A 14728-nucleotide genomic window follows, 5' to 3' on the forward strand; every position below is an offset into this window, starting at 1 on the left:
AGTGCAAATAATTACAGGGCTGATGATTCACCCCATACCATGGCATGTGTTGTATCTTCACTGTAAATACAATAGTTTAAATTTAAAACTACAAGACAGCTTTTAGATGACTGGTTTCCAAAAAAAAAAAGAAAAAAAAAAGTAAAGGACACAATTAACTTACCAATAGTGCTTTGGAACTAATAAGTCTAATTCTTAAGTGTACTGAAGCAAATGGATACTTTTGTACTGATGTGAGTAATTAAAGTACCAGAGCTTCACAGACTCAGAGATGTAATGCAGCCCTTTTATCAAAAGCAGTCACTCTATCTCGGCCTGACAGTTAACAGCATATGATCTAGTAAACAAATACTTTCACACAGCACAAAAGTGCCATTAAAGGCCAGAACTGTCAACACAAATTCCATTCTTACAAGAGGGAAAAAAAATATAAACTGTTGATCACCTCTGGTTGCCTTAACTAGCATGGAGGTTGTCATGGAAACATTTCTGCGAAGTTCACGGTGATGAAACACAAACACTTCCAGTTTAATTGCTATTAGGTTTAGCATACCAGAGTTTATTTATACTCAAAGAACATTATGATAAAATGCAGTAGAAAGTAAAGCTAGTAATGATCTGGCATAACAAAGCCCAGGGATTTTTTTTTGAAGAAAAAGAAAATAAAGCCAAATATAGAAGACTTTTTTTTTACTGTGCTGAAACAAGACAAAAATAAATTACCTCTTTCCGCAAAATATTAACAGAACTTTCAACTAGGACACAAGTTGGCCACAACTCCTTTACAGAAACTATATTAATGTATACTGGTGTGTGAAGAAATAAAGTATCTTCAAACAAGGAGGTGTATATATTTCAACAAACAAATACAGCAGTATAGACTATCCACATTCAAAACAGATTTTTTAGCTTTTTTTAGCATCCATACTATGTAATCCTATATATAGAGGCACCATCTTTTTCTAGATAGAATAGACTTTGGTCTGCTGTTTTCTTACCAACATAATTCCCCCAGCAAAAACAAGAATTCTGCTGTCTCTGCACACACCAATTAAGCCCAATGCAATTTCAAATAATAGTTCTGACTGACTACATGAACGTAAGTCAGGGAGAGCTTAATTTTATTTCATTACAGTTAATGGGGATTCACTTTTATTTTATTAGAATTAAACAAAATTCATAGAGATGGATGCAAGTTACTAACTAAAATATGCAGGTTCTTTTTATTATAATCCGATTTCATTTTTTAATAATACTACATTCATTCTTAGTGCATGATTTAAGTTAATGCAGAAGCTTTAAAGAATTCCAGTGACTTTGTATCTGTTTTCATTAGCAGAAGTTTACTCGATTCAGTTGACAGCCTGCAACACCCAGAAGCTGAAGGGGGGTCATGAGGTTTGGCAAAGGGACTGGAGCGAGCACCGAGTACAGCAAGAGCACAACAGCACAAGGGTGCCGAGGCCAGACGTGGGGCTGCCGGCCTGTGCTGAACACGGATGCAGAGCAGGAAAAAGAAATCAGGCGGTGTTCATCATGGTTACCGTACAGACACCAGCAGATTCCTGATCGCTTGCTCTGGCATACGAGTATAGGAACGCAAACTACTGCCCATAACCGGCCATCATTTTTTTTCATTCACCTGAGTGATATGTTTTGAACAAAAGCATGGAAGGGAAAATGGCCTGTAAGGAACTAACTATATTTTTAATCAGTTTCCACTACCTACTTGTTATGTCTAATATCAAAGTAAAAATGCACTCATCTTTACAATCACCAGATTTATGCCTCTTGACTGTTTTTTTTTCTTTTCCCATTTGTCCCTCTTGCATTTATTCATTTTCCACTTTTCTTCTTGCTGATGTTCCTGACAATCATAATTCTCCCCTTCCAAGCCACAAAAGTTATCATAAATGAAATTATTAACTCTGAATTTGAAAGACCATTATTAAGATTTGCGATTGAGTACCTAAAAAGGGATTGATAAAAAAAATAGAGTAAGGATAGAGTCAGTAATTCAGATTACCTACAGATTCAGGAAAACAACACTGTAACAAGTTTACATTATCATGATTATAATCATTATCCCAACATGAATATACGGATGTGAAATGAGAGCTTATATCTGGAGTAGTTTTTAAAATTTCACAAACATTTCTGCCAAGTAGGCCTACATTCACCATGCAAAAATAATTTCTTCCGTACTACTTTTAATAACTAGCTATATTTCAGCTCAAACTATATAATTTAGCTTCCAAGAGGTTACTTCCTGTTAATTAATAATATGCTTCTGATCTTCATGAACATTATTTCTGTGAAAATCACAGAAAGACAGCAGTCTCTTTAACCCTGATGTGCTATGCTGCAATATTACCACAGTCATTACTACAGAATCTAAATGCTCCAGCACTACAACTATAATGTATTTGTCTTCTGAACCTTTTCCTACAAGGGAAAAAAAAAACATGCAAAGGAGTCTCCTGTTCTATTAAAGTCCTTTCTTTTTTTTTTTAATTCTGTCAAGGTATTGTGTCCTAGGGGGCCATTGGAAAGTTGGTTTGTTCTGAGATTGCACATACCAAATCCTGTGCATTTATAGTAAAGAAAAAGAATTCGCCTTAGAAATGAAATATGATTAATTCAATTTGCTCATCAGTTCTTCCTTCTCCAAGGCCCTTGAGAAAGCTCCATAATTTGCACAGAAGATCTTTAGCCTTCCACTGAGGGGAGCTCCCCCATTCTTCAGAAACACAAATGATCCAACACAGGCGTCATTCCAGAGCTCATGGGGAGCCAAGCCAAGAACACTGAAAATAAATACCCAGACACTGAATATCTTCCAAAATCCAGGGAGAATATCACAGAAAAAAAAAAAAAAAAAAGAAGACAGATGTATTTAACTAAAGATAGCACTTACCGCCAGGGTGATACACTACTTAAGCATTTTCAGCTTCTACACCTTCACATCCAGTTGCACCACAGTGGTGGTACTAAGCCAAGAGGTGACAGAAGGTGTGAATATCAAATATTACATGGCTGCCTGGCAAGATGGTAGAGTGTCCTGTATTACCAAAAAGCTCTACATTCAGATAATACTCCACTGAAAATACGTTTGGGAGTTTTTATACGTGTACTTATACGTTTTATAAGTGTGTTACGAATGTTCACCGTGCTTCATAATGAAGTTCTTGATGTAATATCGTTTTTTTCAAATATTACTTCAGAGAGCATTTCTGAATCTGTCCTGGGAGAGCTTTGTAAACAGGTATAAAAATCAATTTACTTTTAATCCCAACTTTAGCAATGAGGTCTCTTTTCCATCAGTTTTCTTATCTGAAGCACCTTCAGAAAAATTATGCCATGTTTTCTGTTCTGTGAAGGAGCAAGCATTCAGGAACATACGGTGGGAAATCACCATATGAGAGAAAGGGAAAGGGAAAGGAAAAGAGAGAAAAAGAAAGCAAGAAAGCAAGAAAGATAGATTTCAGGTAATTCTTTGTTTTACAAGAAATTAAATACAAATAATACAAAAACGAGTTAAGAACAAATTAATTCTCACTTGGCTACTGAATGACATTGCGAAAGAGAGAGAGGATGATTTCCTATCTTTATTTAAAAAATTTTACTTGTTGTATTAATTAAAGACTGCAGGGTCTTCATTTAACTTTTCTTTGTAACACAATGGCAGCAGTCTGCTACTGGCAGTTCCAGAAACAAAAACAGAAAAGAAAGGAAATAAACCTCGGAGAAAAATAATCAATAAACTTAAAAAAACTAATTGCAATGCCGTTAATACTGTCACTGGGAAAGCTGATATACTAGCAAGTTCACAGCTCATTCATTCCAGGCTACAACAAAATTATGTGTGTTTAAAATGTTCATAATAGAATTTAAAAAGTCTAAAATTTTAAGACTTCATGCTGATCCTTCAGTCTGGCAAATGTTTGTAAAAAGAAATAAAAAAAAGACAGTGTTAAGTAAACATTTCAGTCCTCAACCTTCTTTATATGCCTTTGAACCTTTGCTTTCATGTGCAATACCTGACAGCCCACTGAGAATAAATGCTGAAAGCCCCAAAGATGGGTAAAACAGAATTTCTGACTCAGGAAATAAAGATCAGCTGAATATGATTCCCATATGGCAAACCAGATCAATGAAAAGCAAGACCAAAATTTACAATATCTATACTGTACAGTGCAACATGGAGGTTGTCTTTCATTGCTGGTAGCAAAACTCCCAGTGGCCAAGAATAAAAGCAGACACAAAGATTATACATCCACTAATGGTGAGCTATAAAAATATACACTAGTAGATTTGAAAGTAGGAAAAGGAAAAAGGGAAAAATTCAAGCCTTTTTTTAGTGCTACTAAATACCAAGCAGCAATTAGAGCAACCCATTTTCATCACAAAATGCAGGATTATTAATATAAAGGCATGTTTTCAAAGCCAAGGGGGAAAAAATCAGCAGATCGGATTACCTGATATGAAAAGAAACATTCTTTGCTGTAAAACTCAAACAGCTTCAAGGCTACTTCTGTGATAGCATGTGTGGCTGAGTGGCGAGAGAATGTATAACAATATTACTACTTTTATTTCAAGATTTCCTGTAAAACCTCAGGTCATGCTCATGAAGATTTTCTTAAAAAGCAATGATAAATCTGATGAACAATTTTCAAAACTTGAAAGAAGGACAATTGGAAGGGGGGAGATAATCCAGCAGTCCCAAACCGCTGAGACAGCAAAGTGATGCTCTCCTGCTAACAGGGCTCCTCTGCTGAGAATCCCACACAAGGCACCTAGTCACCTCCGCTGGGGACTTGGAGGGTACGGAGAGTAAGAAGGCTTCAGGTAAAGCAAAAAGCTGAACTGTACAGATACTTCTAATAAAGTTTAGATGGAAATATACTGAAAGGTGCGGTCAATTTCTTTACTAAATATGCAAGTGACTGAAATAACAAGACACAGAATCTCCTGAATTTCTGTGAAACATTTGTTCCATTCTAGCAGTAGCCTCAGTAAAATAAAACAGTAAAATTGTTTAGTGACTCAAATCTACTTCAAATTATGCTACACCATCCTTTTGCATTAAGAAGAAAAGTTGATGGCCATGGAAGCACAGGACCCCTGTGGTTCCTACACACAGAACTGGTCCATAAAGCTGTTTTTGGATTTTCCCAAAGAGATGAGGAACCTCGTTGTCACATTGATCCCACTTGTTCCACAAATAAATGAAATACCTTGAAACTATACACAGAGGGGCTCTGTGTATTTGCTTCAGCATTTCCAAAATAATTACCCAACAGGTGGAAATATACACAAGATAGATGTCATACATAGTTTACATGACAAAGGTTCCAGTGGCATCCAATTTGCAGGATCTTCACAAACCACTCCTGGTTTCACAACTGGGGAAAAAGGCAGGTCAGTCAAGTCAGGATCCGAAAATACTGATACCTAAACATGTGCACTAATATTCATTTTCAATGGTACTTAACATTACAACAGGATGACATACACTTTCAGCATAACCTTAGATAGAAAATGCTGTCAGTGAAAAGTAATATGGAAAAAGTAAGGAACAATAATATTTAAAGAACTTTCTGAAAGATTTTCTTCCACAAGATAACTGATAAATGGGGGTCTCATACAATTTCTGCAACTCACAAGCCAACTACACACTTGGAGAAGGTTATTTTACTCCTGTCATTAAAGTCATACCACTAAACTTTAGCTGTGAGCCAAAATTCTGCAGTTACCAGACAGGGAGTGAATAGTCTCTTCTCCACGGCTAGTATGCACCCTTCCCTATTCTTTCTTTGGCACCACTGTTATATTATAGAACAATAATCTGTGTGTTGTCTTTGACCTCTGCATCTCTCAGTCCTCAGAACAAGCATCCAGGTCCTGCAGATTCACACATTTACAAAAGCTTTACATGCAAATTTTATAAGATCTTTCCAAACGCTCATTTAAGAGTGGCTCTCCTCTTCACCCAAACAGCTAATACTCCCAGGCTCGTTTCACATCTTGTTCCTATCTTTTGTTCTACTCTTGACAAATGCAATCTCGCTCTTCTGACATAAATCCAGTATCCCATTATATATTAATCACTTATCTTCCATGTCAAAGCCTACCTATCACCTCTCATTCCGTATCTCGAGGTAAACTTCCTTCTCCTTTAGACCCAGGCTGCCAGCTTCCATCATCTATGTGTTATTTTTTCAATTAAGTGTCTTCAGACTTTCTATCCAGGCTGACACTTCACACATCTGTATACATCCACAAGACGAACTGATTAACCTGTGAAAACTGCTTTGGCAGGAGACCTATGGAAAACTTGAAACCAGATTATCTGCTTATGTGCTGTGATGACTCCTTGTTTTCTTGTGTTTCCTTGTTTGTTTTTACCTGTTGTCTCCAACCGTATACTTAAATTATCGTATTTCTGGGTTGGAGGCTCAGGGTTGTTCGGTGTTTGTGGAGCACCTGGCTGTGGAGTTCAAGTCCCTTCCTGGCACCCTAAAACACTGTGGAAGTACAAACATGCAATTAATGAATATTGTTATGACAATAAGCACACCATGCACCCTCCTGTTTCTTTCAAAAGGAAAACAGAAAGGTCAAAACAACATTAATGCATTTCCTGCTGATAAAGGACTGCTGACATAATTCCTTCACCAAATTTGAAAATGTAATAGGAAAGCTCTTAAATTACAGTTTAAATTTACCTAGTGAGATCTACATTGAAGTCCTTGGTAATTTGTTCTTGTGAGTAACTACTCTTAACATTAAGAACTGCTCTACTCCTAATAGACTTGTTACAGCTTTAAAAGATAAACTGAAAATCCTTTATCATCAAGTTTCTCCTTTCCATAGAACCCTCTTTTGAATACTATTATTTCCAGGGAACATCTAAAAAGAAAGCAATGCGAGGAGAAGAAGCTTTGTCAGAAACATCTAGCCCTGCTGCTCCTATGTAAGATATGTAAGATTTATTTTATATACCTGAGGATATAAAGTCCCAGGAATGTCCACCTTCATTTGAATAGCCAGCATAAATATGCTCTTTTTTTTTTCAGAATCACAACTCTCCTCTCTAGTTAAGAGATCTCAGTCCTGAAAGTAAAGCCTGTAATACCATCTCCAGATGTATTCTCCTACAGTTCTCGTTGCAATATGATGTTTTATTTGGTATGAGCTCATACACTACTCACATTGTTCAGTATCATTTCTTATCTTCTTAGTTACTTATTTGTTTTTCATTGAATCAGTTGGCATATTCACTCTCCATTTTTTTTTAATTTTTCATCAAGTTCATACGACACATTCACAGAACTAGCAAGTTAACTAACATTCATGATACCTTCAAGTTCTTAAAAAATAAAAAGAAATTTCTTGAAATTTTAAAACTATTTTTTGCTAAACCTAAAATTGTTGGAGGAAATAAAGCAGTACCAGTCACCAAAACCAAGAAAAAGCAAGAAAAGCTTTATCATGTAGCACATTTACTATAAGAAATCATTTCAATTCCGAATTATGAATATAATCTTTAAAGATTCTCAATATCCAAAAACACAGTACTTCTCTCACATTTTTATTCCTGTGGCATAATCATACAAAAAAAGAGAGCAAATTAGAGCCACAACTCTGTAAACTGTAACTGTAAACCATAAAGTGATTTTATTTTTCCAACCCTGCAACCCTTTGACAAACACAACGCTATCTCTACCAACCCCACTTTCTGCACAGAAAGACCAGCACGTGCCAGTATCCTCTCCGACAAGACGTGGCTGCGGAGGACGAGGGCCTGCAACTGCCTAACGCCGGCGTAACTAAGGGCTGTTAGCCCGATTCTGCAACACACAGTTCAGCAACTTTTTACATATCCTATTAATTATATTAATATCAGCAAACAAGCTAAAGCAGATGAGCTCTGCAAGAAGTTTTACAAAGGTATAATGGAGTTAACCAAAGGGCATTAGTAAGTCCTGAAAGAAAATGGGGGAAGAGATAATAAACACTGGCTACTATTCCCTGTTTCAAACATAAGATTAATTTTCTACTGTATCCCTGAGCAAATTACTTGAGTCTCTAGCTATACAGATATCAGGTTCCACTTTTAACTTTTTCCTGAGATATCTGACATTTCAGCTGACACAAAGCAGTTTCCATTGCACAGTGATTTCAAGAAAAATGTGCTGGTTCCTTGTGCTACCACTGTATTTTATGCAGCTCCTTTATTTGATAATATGCCTCTAGTTAGGTGGAGTTTTAGGATCCTCCTTGTTCGAATAAATATTTTATTAGAATTACCCACTCCGTTATTAGGATCAACTTCAAGCAAAGAGAACTGCTTATTGAGCAGCAAAGATCAACATATACAAGAGAAAATTGAAAAAGTACAAACAAGCAGAAACAAACAGAGAATGTTCAGAACTCCACCCTTGAAAATAAGCAGTGCTCTTGAAGACTTCCAGAAGCAAAGATGAGAACGGACACCAGCACAACAGGTTTGGGCTTCCAGCACTGAGCGCTGCTCCGCATGCTGCACGGGCAGGTTTGCTAGGTCCTGCGGCCCCAAGGAGCTGCTGTCAGCACGTAGGGTACTGTGGGCCTTACCAAGGTTCTGGCTCCAGCCATCAAGGAGCACTAGGGCCCTAACACGCTCTATTTTCATGACCTAGAGATTTTTACGGCTGAGCGTGAGATGAGTTAAGGCACTCTGGAGAGCTAGAAAGCAAGTTAAGCTGTCTACATAGATATAACCTTTGTATTTTCTGACAGTTCTACAGCAAAAATTCATTGTAATCCCACAAGTTTGAAGACCATAATTTGGCTCCTTTAAAAAATGAGGAAGAGCACAGATTTCCCTCCCCTCTTCACCCTTTCATTTCAACAGGGTTATTTTTCTTTTTTATTATTATTACAACATATTTTTAGTTGACTCTGTCTTAAGATTTCACAACTCTCTTGCCTTGTATGTGAAAATTTGTATACTGCCAACTTCAGAAGGTGAATGACGTGTTTTCCTTTATGTATGACAAACTCATACAGTGAGAGAACATACACCATTTCAGTCAACTACATAAATATTTGTGAGACAGCAGAGGAGTGTTAAGTACCAGGATTCCTCATTTCTATTTCTAGAAGCAGAGCACAGTCAAGTAAGATCAACTGTAGCAATATCTTCCTTCGCATCATCTGCAAGATGCCTAAGCGGCATTTTCTTAATGAAAATTAGAAGCTTAATGAAAATTATTGGGCCAAGTTAACCAAGTCAACTATCACTGAGAGAGCAAAACCACGTGGTGAAGATCACAATGCATTATTGTGACTTATTTAAGCATTCAAATTGGTATGTCCTTCCTGAAAGGCCACGTGGTAAAGCCAAAGACAGGCCACAGGTCTCCTGAATTACCTGAATTGTATTTTTAATTCCGTATGAAACAACTACAGTTATTTTACAGATAAGATAACTGAGAGGGATCTCCATTAAAGGAACAGTACTGAGCCCTGAGTAACTAGCAGGAAAAGCATGGGCTCTCTAACAGTACTCAGAGATGGGCCTATTATTGTTAATTCTTCAATTATTCTTAGTTTTATCCAAATTTGCCTTAAATTAAAAGATACCTGAATGTAAAACCTAGATGTGATCACCTTCTTCTTTTTCTAAATAAATGATATCACGCAAACACAAGAGCTTTCACATCACAGTTTTTAGCAGGTGCAGGAATGTTTATTTCATGTTTCATGAAATAAATTTTCACCACTTGGTATTCATTTTGGTTTGCCAGGGTTTGTTATTATTTTGTACCTTATTTATTTGTTTATTAAACTACTTAAGTTATTAGCAGTCAAAATTTAACATCCCATACAAACATACAACCGTCAATGGAAGATTAGACTAAAAAAATACAATAGTCTGCATGAGATTATACTGAACTGCAAACAAAAGTGGCAAAAGCAATTAATCAACCTTAAGAGAGCAAAAGCTCTAGATCAACAATAAGGCTTAAAACAAATTAAAACTTTGCCAATGATTACAAAAATGGTTCATTTTATTTCAAGCACTGCATTTTTAAGAAAGGCTTCAAATTGTTTAAACTGGAATCCAGAGACAGAAACATCACGTATGTAGTTATTCAACACATTCAAGTACCTAGTATACTTTTTATTTCTTCCCACTTAAATCAAAAATGTAAGTCTTAAATGAAGTCTATATTTGTAAAAGAAGCAATGTCCTTGATGTCAGCCTTCAACAATCAAATGGGGCAAGTTAAAGTACAGCTGTACTCATCTACAGTATTGCTAATATTTTGTTGTTGATTTTTACTTTTATAAAGCTCACTAAAACTGTATCATGTACTTCATACTTTCCAGGTGTAAACAAGAAAAACACAGAATTTTTATTATGTGCACAACATGTTTTGCGCAAGACAGTAGATCAGGAAGTAGTTTGGCAATCAGTCATCAGCTCTTTTATGCAAGCCTTATTACAAGGCATACGCACAAGTGAAGTAAACTCAAACAGAATTTCTTTCAAAGTACCAGAAAATTTCAATATGAATGATGAATGCTTATGTGCTAGTTAATTTGCCTTCTCCCAAATTCTCTATGACAAACTGAACAGTAGCAACTACTACAGTTATACTCAAAATGTACGGAATGATTTGCAACAAGGAAATCTAATTAACACACTTCAGCAATAATATGCACTTCACCTTCCAACTCACACATCCACATTAATCTGTATGTACACTGTAAGAGATGCGAAAACAACTCCATAATAACACGTTTTAAGAAAACACTTTCCCATTCTCATCTTTCTATAATGCAAGAAAACAGAGGAGTTGAAGTTCAACAAAACTGTTTTCCAAATAAACATATTCACTGTTGTTTTTTTTTTTTAACTCAAGAGTTTTATTTTGACTGGATGAGCACTTTCACTTTGAAATAAAATCCAGAAGAGTAACCCAGGAAATGGAGGAGAGGTTTAATTGGTGCCCACTGCTAACACTACGCATCAGCCCAGAACTGAGCTATCAAGTCTATTTAAGATGTTCTAATCTGCAGCAAAGACCAGAGAAGCTGTTCCCCTCTGTAGGCTTGATGTCACTTCGGCTTACCTAGAAGGATTTTTAACTCTAGGGAAAGGCCAAAAGAAACATTCAATCTGCCATTGTAAGATTACTCCCCATTAGCTCCTCACTCGTCCTTTTCATTCGTATTCTTTATTTCCTAATCATCTTACTTCATCGTGGCATCCTGCTTGAGTTGAGGAGTGCGCCCCATGACCAATGCTGCAGCAGCACAGGCACAGTCCTACATGTCAACAGGGAAGTCCTCATCCCAAACTTTTGGTCCACAGCATATGAACTGTACTTCTCAGTTTCCAAAGTAGATCAAGCTGCCTTCTACCAAGGGTTGGAAGATCCAAGAAAAGCCTGAATGTAGCCATTGATGACTCAAAGTTATTGAGCACATTGAGAAGCAATCCTGCCTGTGCCAGGGGTACCATTCCTCCACTTCCAGGGAAGGGAAGGGGAGTGTCAACATTTTTAAGGATTTAGTCTGTTCTATCAGTTCCCAACAGTGACAGACCAATGGAAGATGTCAGTTGAATTAAGTCAAAAAAAAGTCTGGAGGAAGATAACCAACCTCTTTTCTAGAGCTCTCAATATTTACCCACAGAGCAGAAAACCCCCTGCTGTGGCCTCTCCTCGGTCTGAGAAGAGCAAAACTCACCTTACCCTCACTCCAAATCTGACCCTTAACTAACAGCCTGGGGGACAGGGAAGAAGAGAAAGAAGCTTTTGGCTGCTCCTCTGGATGAGGCTGGACCACAGCAAGAAGCTCATTAAGGACGAGCTCCGGAGGACAGGGAGAGGCTCTGGGCTCTCCTCACAGACACATTTCACATTCAAGTCATTCAATGAACTGTATAAAACAGCACTGAAGTAAAAGGACAGACCCAGACCCTCTGTTCATCAGAGAACTCTTCCAATTATGACATTATTTTTCTTGTTCATCATGATTCAAGCCCTTTCTAGAGCTCAGAGGATTATAACACAATTATCCTTTGATAGTGTTAAGCAAATTAACAGCAAACAGAGCTTTAGATGAGGAATACCCAGGACAGAGAAACAGGTACCCACGATAGCACTGACGCTATCACCTAAATCAGAATATATTTTCACATACGTTCCTATTTATAAGAGCTCCCATTAAAAATGTAAAGTGAACACTTACATAAGGTCACTTAAATTACCCCTTAAAAAACAGAGATATCTAACTTCTGTTAGAAAACATTTCCACAACAAATAATACACAAGAAAAACACAAATACTGAGATGATGATAAAATTTGTCTAGATCAACCAAAAAGCCATATTTGAGCAATACGACAGGACCACCAAAAGAAAACAGGTTTAGCTATTTTTCCTCTCACTTGGTGAGTATCTCTTTCAATAGGTTGTTATCGTCTTAATTTTTCCTCTGTGTAAATGTCTGGGCTATCTCAAGACAGTAGAGAACACAAGTGGTGAGTGAAATACCAGAATCTCTGAATTTGATAAGCAGTGTAACAACCTGTTTGTGCTATCCTGTGTCCAAACAGGCCTAACTTATACTGTGGAAGTATCTCCAGTGCCCAAACAAAATTTTCCCTTCAGAGAATCTAATTTAGTTCAAGCAGTTACTATGCCTAGATTATGACTAATATCACACTTTTCAAAGTCTTTCAGCAACTGAATGGGAAGTGGTAGATATATTAAATTAGAAGATCAGAGTTTACAGTCACCAAGCTTCAGAAAGCAATTTATGCCCATTCACTACTTAATTATCTCAACACCTCATAATCATTAATGAATTTATCTTTACTGCATTGAGATTAAGCAGCTCTCCTGAAGTCCCAGAAGAAGTCCACACCTGAGCCAAGGATTTTATTTATAAATTTTAGGATAGCACTTTTGTCTGCACCATCATCTTCCTTCACAATGCTAGAAGCAGTTACCTTCAATCACAAGAGCTCTGACTGCTGTCCCCCCACCATCTGCTTAAGATGAAAACTAATGTTTACTTCTCTTTCAGCCATTCTTGCCCACTACATCCCTACCACTGTGCTCGCCCCTAAGCACCACAGTTTGCTGAACATGAGAAAAACAACTATAAAAGTTTTTCTGCCAAATAAAGGCGAATAGTTTGACAAATGCAAAACCTGCTCCCTGACTCCAAACCACAATGCCCTCTTGAGGCAAAAAGGAATGGAAATGAAAAAGTAACTTTTTTTAAAGCTGAACAGTGAGGAGAAAGAAAAAAAAAAGAAAAAAAAAAGTGGAAAAGAGCTTTCTATTTCATAGGAACAGAAAAAAAAAACTCAAACACAGGACAATTATCCATACTTTGGAAGTTCATCTTATCATTTTGGGATCACTGCACAAGCAGTTGGGAGGTTCTTCCAGGCCTCTTTTCTGGTATGAAATTCATCACCTTCATTCCTATTTAGAGAAGTTTTAAGAAGGTTGCAGGAAGGAAAGTTCTGAAATCCTTTTCATGTACTCCAAATTCTACATATATACTTTGATTTCTGCTAAAAGAACTACAAGAATTATTTCATTGTTAATTTACAACTCTGAACAAACCTGCAGTTTTTCACGGCAAAGACAAACTAATATCTGTAGATATAAGCAAGAAGTAGCAGGATTTGCCGTTTTGAAAAATTTGCTTTTAAATCTATTTAATGTAGTGATCTCTAGAGATCTCCAAAAGACATGGCCCATGTCTGCTTGTCAAGAGCTCAACAAGAAAGGAAAGATGATTGGGAGACTTCCAGCATTGTGGCTCAAATCTCCGTTTCAGGTTGCTGTGCTTGAAATATAGAGAAAGAAAGAACTGTGATTTATCAGTTGCATCTGTTACCCTTTGTGTATTTTTGTATACATCAAAAGTAGAAAAACTTTCTGGAGCCAATAATTTTCATTAGGTCATTAATTACCAGTAAGAAAGGTACTAGAGAACAGAACAAATCTTCTCAATGTTCTGTGCCATCCTTTAACAGGCACACACAAAACACAGTGAGAACAAATTACATTCAGATGGTGCTAGAAATAGCGTTCAGGATTTTAATATTACTCTCCCTACTACAACTACATAAAACTCTCTGCATAAAGGTTACCTCTAACACATCTTCCAACTCTTAAACACATTAAAAAAAAACTTATTACAAAGTACATTAAACCACAACACAAGAAAAGGTTAGCTTCCAATAATAACCTTATAAAGAAAGTACAGTATCAGTTAAATGGATTTTAAGTAAGGGTCCAGGATCATACAAGGCAGCAATTATATACTACAAATTGTATTTCATATCTTCAGCAAGAGTTAGCACAAGTTTTGCAAAGTCAAACCTCTGCTATGGAGCATCAGCCGCTGACATGTTTTAAATGGCCCAAGCAGCTGAGCCCTGAGGGGTTAATGCCAGCACGAACGAACGGCAGGTTTGAAGAGCTGGCTGGATACCTAGTGACCACAGATCCACAGATCTAAGCACGTCAGTCACGGGAAACGCACCAAGCTCTGCTCCCCAGTGAAGGCCAGGCGGGATAGATCAAGTTCCTCAGCTGCTGCAGAGCCTTCCCCAGCAGCGGCAGTAAGAAACATCAGCTTCACTGTCCCTACAGGGATCCGAGCAGTCAAGGTGACACTACTCTGTGACTCATTATTTCCATCCA

The sequence above is a fragment of the Tinamus guttatus genome, unplaced genomic scaffold (genome assembly GCF_059628265.1).
Source record: "Tinamus guttatus ecotype Peru unplaced genomic scaffold, ASM5962826v1 Tinamus_guttatus_pri_ptg000340l, whole genome shotgun sequence".
Classification (NCBI taxonomy): Eukaryota; Metazoa; Chordata; class Aves; order Tinamiformes; family Tinamidae; genus Tinamus; species Tinamus guttatus.